The 6,000-nt window shown below is 47.4% G+C and overlaps 1 protein-coding gene across 6 annotated transcripts in view; it reads right to left on the minus strand.

Moving 5' to 3' along the window:
- Tec (tec protein tyrosine kinase) overlaps nt 1-5,643 on the minus strand; it is a 122,591-nt gene extending 116,948 nt beyond the window's left edge. For 3 of the 6 annotated variants that reach the window (XR_015046939.1, XM_085836755.1, XM_085836751.1), the window contains exon 1: nt 5,445-5,537. The gene's annotated coding sequence lies outside the window, so the exon portion shown is untranslated. Of the gene's footprint in view, nt 1-3,810; nt 3,964-5,444; nt 5,538-5,622 lie in introns of those variants that run through there. The other 3 variants (XM_085836752.1, XM_085836753.1, XM_085836754.1) reach the window with 3 other exon arrangements.
- Nucleotides 5,644-6,000: the final 357 nt, after the last annotated feature.

Consider the following 6,000-nt stretch of genomic DNA (forward strand, 5'->3'; position numbering starts at 1 on the left):
ACAGAGGCAGAAGGAGCTCTATGAGTTCAAGGCCAGCCTACTCTAAATAGTGAGTTCCAAGATACCCAGGGCTACAAAGAGAAACCCTGTCTCAAGACAAAGCAGAAAATAGATGACAGGTTGATGGACAGACGTACAGATAGACAGACAGATAATGTACAATTGATGGATAGACAGATGGACAGACAGATAGATGACACATACACACACTTTCCTTTTGGAAAAAAGGCCCAGTAGGCATGATGGTACGTAGTTTCAACACTCCTAAGTCTAAAACAAAAGAATCATAAGTTCAAGACCAACCTGGACTACGCAGAGCCAGTCATGATGACAAAATATAATAATAATAATAATAATAATAATAATAATAATAATAATAATAATAATAGAAGACCAATAGGCTTCTCTCAGACAAGCATGCATTCATATAGGCACCCACTGGGGAACAGCAACGTGGCTCTTGGCTGATATGATCTTTTCTCTCAGCCACCACAGTCCCACGAGCACTGGCTGTTTTGCAGCCATGTCCACTGCTTGTGGTCCGCCTCTTCCCTTGGCGCATGCGCACCTGCCATCTAAGAGTACAGAGGTCCGCCCATCCGGCATGTGAAATGACCAGTGAAGAATGCTCTTCCTGCTTCTGTGGAGGCTGATGCTTGGGGCCATTCCTCTGTGTGTCACCACTGAGAACGCTGATGCCATGAGGCTCTTGGAAGAAAATGCTGGAGGTCATGATTCAAGAAGGAAGGCTAGGCAGTGACTCAGCTGGTAAGCTGGGGCCGGGAAAGTTGCTATGGGCAGGGTAAGTCAGTATCCCAGTTCAGCAAGGCAGAAACAGGAACTTGGTACACATTCCAAGAAGGGCACCCACGAGAGCAGGAAGAGAGGGTTCTGGGAAGGCAGCTGGCCTCCAGAGAAATCGTATTTGCTCCTGAGGCTACACAGCCACCAACAAGAATCCTTCAAAGTGAGATGTTAGACATGTATAAAGAAGCTGAGCTTTACCGGTGGGCAAGACATAGTGGCCCAAGTGACTGAGTCTTCGAAGGCAACCTGGACTGGAGAAATAGGGCCATGACCGAAACACCATTAAGCGTCATACTGCCCACAGGTCTGAGCCTGGTTTATATGAACACTTGGCTTCCTGCAACAACTCTGATCAACTAGTAATGACTAGGGAGAGCTGAAGGCATTCTAAGCCCGACAAGTGAGACTCACTGGACCAGGCTAGTTAGAAAACGTGTACTTGTGGTACAGGCAGAGAGAACGACAGCACAACACCCAGACCCAGCCACTGGATGACAAAGTATTTTTCTTAGATGTATAAACCAGCAATTCAGAGAGAACCGAAGAGATAACACTAGACACAGTTGTGGGGTACTTATGGGGTGCGAAGACAATGATGAGATGTATAGTTCTTAAATGACAGCATGGGGATCAGCTAGAGTCTCTGGAAAGCTGGATTCAGTGAGGATGAGGTAGAGAGTATCTAATGTGTTTAAGGCTCCGGGTTCATTCCCCAACAGTACAAGAGAAAAGTCAGCTGGACCGTCCAATATCCCTTCAGCCTCTTGGAGAAGTTAAGTAACTACCCTGAACTTCTTCCTTCCAGTCAAGCTTGGACAAACAGCAAGAAAGGGTTCTGAGCCCCTGTGCCAGCCAGCCTACAGATCACCTGCCAGGCACGCCTTTAGCCTCTAGAAGACCAGACAGGCCTCTCAGATCACTCTCCCTCAACCAGCAATGATATCAGACATCACCCTCAAATGGGAGGCCCAACTGGATGAGCCTAAGATGAAGCTAAGGCCAACAAGCCCATCCTCACCTTCAGCTCGTTAACTGCCCTCCAACCCCCAAAGTCGAGGGGGTAACTAGAGCAGAAGGAACACTTCCAACACACTGCACTAGTGCACACTTCTAGCCAAAAAAGCCAGTAGTTTCCCCAGAGAGATAAGACCCTGGAACCAAAAGATAAAAAAACAAGAAGTACATAAACACGAAACCACACACACACACACACAAATAAACACACATGTGTACCGACTTGGAGAACGAGAGAGAGAGAGAGAACACTTTTAAATTAAAAATGCTAAAAACATGCTTAGAACCAGATATGGTGACACACCTGTGACTCTATCACAGGTGAAGTTAAAGCAGGAGGAAAGCCGCCTGTTAGGCAGCCTAAGCTATACAGTGAATTCTAGGCTGGTGTGAACTACGTAGCAAAGCCCTATCTCAATGATAACAACAACCATAGTAATGTTAAAGACACTGGGAAAACCCCAGTGTTAAACATGGATACTACTGATACTGAGAAGACCTTCCTAAAAGACTTGGGAAATAACAAGACAGAAACGTATGAAAGGCACAAAGTGAGAGGATTGATCCAAAATACCTGACATCTAAACAACAAATTCCTTAAAGAAACATTACAGAAAAATCGGACAAAAATACCAATGAAGGAACCCAAAAAAATTTCCCCAAACTAAAAGATGTAAACTCTCACAGGCAAAAGCCCACACACTGATAAGAACAAAGACACGCCAACGCACAGCATCAGGAAACTTAGAGATGGTGGGAAAGAAGAGAATAGTTCATAACCTCGCAGAAAGAGCACAGCGGGGCTGTGGATTCCACCCCAGCTGCACGCAGAGATTAAGGAGCCAGAAGTTCATAACCTAGAAGACACTGAGACAGTGCCTTTGAAATTCCCATCCTAGGAGTCCACACTCAGCCAGTCTGCAAATTGTGAAGGGAAATGGATAACTTCAGGTATTCTTGGTCTTAGAAAGACTGACATCCTGTGCTTCCCTTTCCAGGAAGCTTCGATGATTCAAAAAAAAAAAAAAATGGAGAAAGCAACATGAATACCAGGAGATGGGACACAGGAAAGAGATGATGGGGATTCCCAGGAGGCTAGTGACAGAGCAGCCTCTGGGTGACAGCTGCAATACATAAATAAAAGTCCACCTCTCCAAGTGTATGGATGGCAAGCCGGAAGGTTCATGTTCAGCTTCTTGGGGCAAATAAAATAAAGAGAAACCCTGATTCCTTTCAGAGAAGGCTTGGAGAATCGGTCAAGGGTTGCAGATTGAATTAATAAGAAGTACACACACACACACACATGCCAAACAATTACTAATCCCAAGGAACACAAAAATTTGTGTTTAGCTGAGCTGTGAATATTGACCTAGCCATAAATACTGTGGCTTATCTTGATCTAACCACTTCAGAGCCCAGATTCTGTGCCTACATATATTTAGATTTGTTTGCTCCTTCTGGTTTCCCAGTAGCAACCTGTGTATGGGGTTTTGGTTGCTGCTGCTGCTGCTGTTTTAATTCCTTCCTTTCTTCCTTTTTTTTTTTTTCCTTTACAATGGAAACATAATTTTCAACCTCTGCTTCATGGTAGCTTTGGTCATCTGAGCTCTGAGCAGTCAAACAGGCAGTCAAATTAGTAGTTATAATTTGACCCAAGTAAGGACTGGCTGACCCAGGCAGAGATTGAAAGGCAGGCCTAGGTGGAGACAAGCATGGAGATACAGATAAGGTCTACGCCCTCTCCTCTAGGTGGCTTGTGGTTGTTTCTTCCAACAAATCTCTTCTAACAGCATAATCACATGGAATAAGATCATTTTCCCCATGATCAGAAGTCAATTTCATTCCTTTCTTACAGACTTGAATGCCCCACGAAGGACCTTAATTCTTGGTAGGAATTCAACTTCAAAGACTCTGCTTCACCTGCTGTTCGCTGGACAAGAGGAGAGCTTCTACGGGCTCTGAACAGGGACAATGTCTACAGACACTTACTGAGAATCCACAGGGTAGCCATCAGCAAGCTGAGTATCAACAAATGATCTTCCCCAGATGGGAGTGGGGGGGTGGTGGTGAAGTAAATGCCAAAATCTAGTAGGACGGGTGCAGGGAAGAAAGAGAGGCACCAACCAGGGCAGCCTGGAGAACCTGTAGGAAGAGGTGTGGTTAGAGGCCCTGGGTGCAGGGGGTCAGGGAAGGCCAGGCATTCTTCTTCAAGAACACAAATGGGCCAGTAATTGTCCACAGTCTATCCATCCTCCTTTAAGGATCAGCTGTAGGGAGGGAGGTTACACATAGCCCCAGCCCTGTTTGTAAACAAGACCACCTTGTTGTAAGGGAACCAAGAAAACAGTGTGGCAATGCTAAACCATGCATTCCCACCCTAGCTTCTTTCCAATCTAGAAAGAGAGGGAAACTCTAGGCCAAAGATCCATGTAGGGCAAAGGTATCGCCAAGTAGAGCGTCTCACTGATTTGCATGTGTTTAAAATACTTGTCCCCACACAGTTCCACAAATCCGAAGGCACACACCCTTGTGGGAAGAATGAGGGTGATTAACATCGGCACCCTACAGAAAGCACCCCTGAGCTGGCAAGGATAGGAACGGTGATCAGATTAATAAGTGTATGGCGAAAAGATAGGCCTGTCTTAAACAATGAAAATGTAACTGGACAACAAGAATGTTTTCAAATACTTAATGTGTAAGTTGAGCCACAGCTCCCCCCAGCCCCCGCCCCGCGGAAAAATCAAGCTCTTCCTTATTTTGAGTCTTAGAGACCACAGAGCTACCAGTGTCGGTCACTCAACTATTAAATCCCAAATCTTACTTAGGAGACTCGATGCTTCCTCCTACCACGCCTCGGCTCCTTAAAAGAATTATCTAGACGGGAATAGGTGGTCAGAGTTTCCTAAGAGGGAAATGGGCACTCACTGGAAAAATGTAAAACCTCTGCTTAAAGTATGTAACTATTCTGTCTGGATAGGCTTCAAAGCCACTTAACCAAGCCAGCCACCCAGTTGTCCCAATTTCACACTGCGATCAACTCTTCTAACCAAATATTCCAGTTTCCAAAGATCAGCCCGAATGGGACTGGTACACAGAAACATATTCGCCAACGACAGGGAAAAGTTAAGAAATGTCAGATCCGGGGACACAGTCTCGGGACAAGGTCCACGTAGTTTTTCCCACGTTGATTCTTCGAGTCCCTGTTTATCAAGATCCAGATACCATTTACCAGAAGAGAAAAATAACTAAAGAAGTGCGTGCACCTGCTCGGACACAAGCAACTGTGGACCGTCTTCCTGGATTCTAACTTTACCGCGGGACAAACAGAAAGGAGAAAGGCCCCCTGCCGCTCGACTGGGAAAGGAACTCAATCGCGAGTCCTCTCGGCTCAGATACCAAGTCCAAAAGGGCTCAGATCTGCAGCCACCGGGAAAGGCGCGGCCATTAGGGGAGCGCACCTGTCCCTTCTTCCTGGCCCAAGGGGGACGGGCCTCTGACCCGACGCAGAGAGTCCGTTCTCACCTCCATGAGAAGGTGAGAAAAATCCTCCCTAATCCCACTAAGGTCAGTCTCCTGCAGGTGGAGGCCAACTCCGTGAGCGCCGAGAGTCCCTTGGTTCTTACCTTGATGGAGCGCGTGCCGAGACAAGCCAAGACAGAGCGACGTCCAAACTGCGGAGCCCGGAGCTTGGCAAGAGCTGACCAAGCCCATCGGCCACGCCCACCGCCCGGCTCCTCCCTGGTCCCGCCCCCTCGCCGCGCCGCCTCTGCCCTCCGCTGCCCACGGCGCCAAGTGTCCCACCTTCCTTCCGCGATTTCAAAGCCAAAGAGAAGAATCGGAGCTCGCGGTCCTGCGGCCGAAGTTCCAGGGAGCGTCTTTTATCCAGACAGATGCGGCGTGGGGTCTCTCTAAGTCCGGACTTCCCATCCTAAGAGAACCGTCCAGAAAAATGCTCCTTCGTCCCCGGCTCGGAGAGCCGGTAGCAATGGCACTTGTGGGTGGCTGAGAACCGACCTCCACTTCCGCTTAGCCCCTCGCGGGCGAAACCGGATGATGCTGTGCTCTGTGGTGATAGAAGAATGGGTCGCTTGACTGACAAGCCTGAAGCATCAGACCCTAGCATAGGGTCACCCACTTACATTATTACTGTTGATACACTAATAATGAAAACAACCTTCA

This window comes from Mus caroli, unplaced genomic scaffold (assembly GCF_978045245.1).
Source record: "Mus caroli unplaced genomic scaffold, Mus_caroli_1 scaffold_4, whole genome shotgun sequence".
NCBI classification, from domain to species: domain Eukaryota; kingdom Metazoa; phylum Chordata; class Mammalia; order Rodentia; family Muridae; genus Mus; species Mus caroli.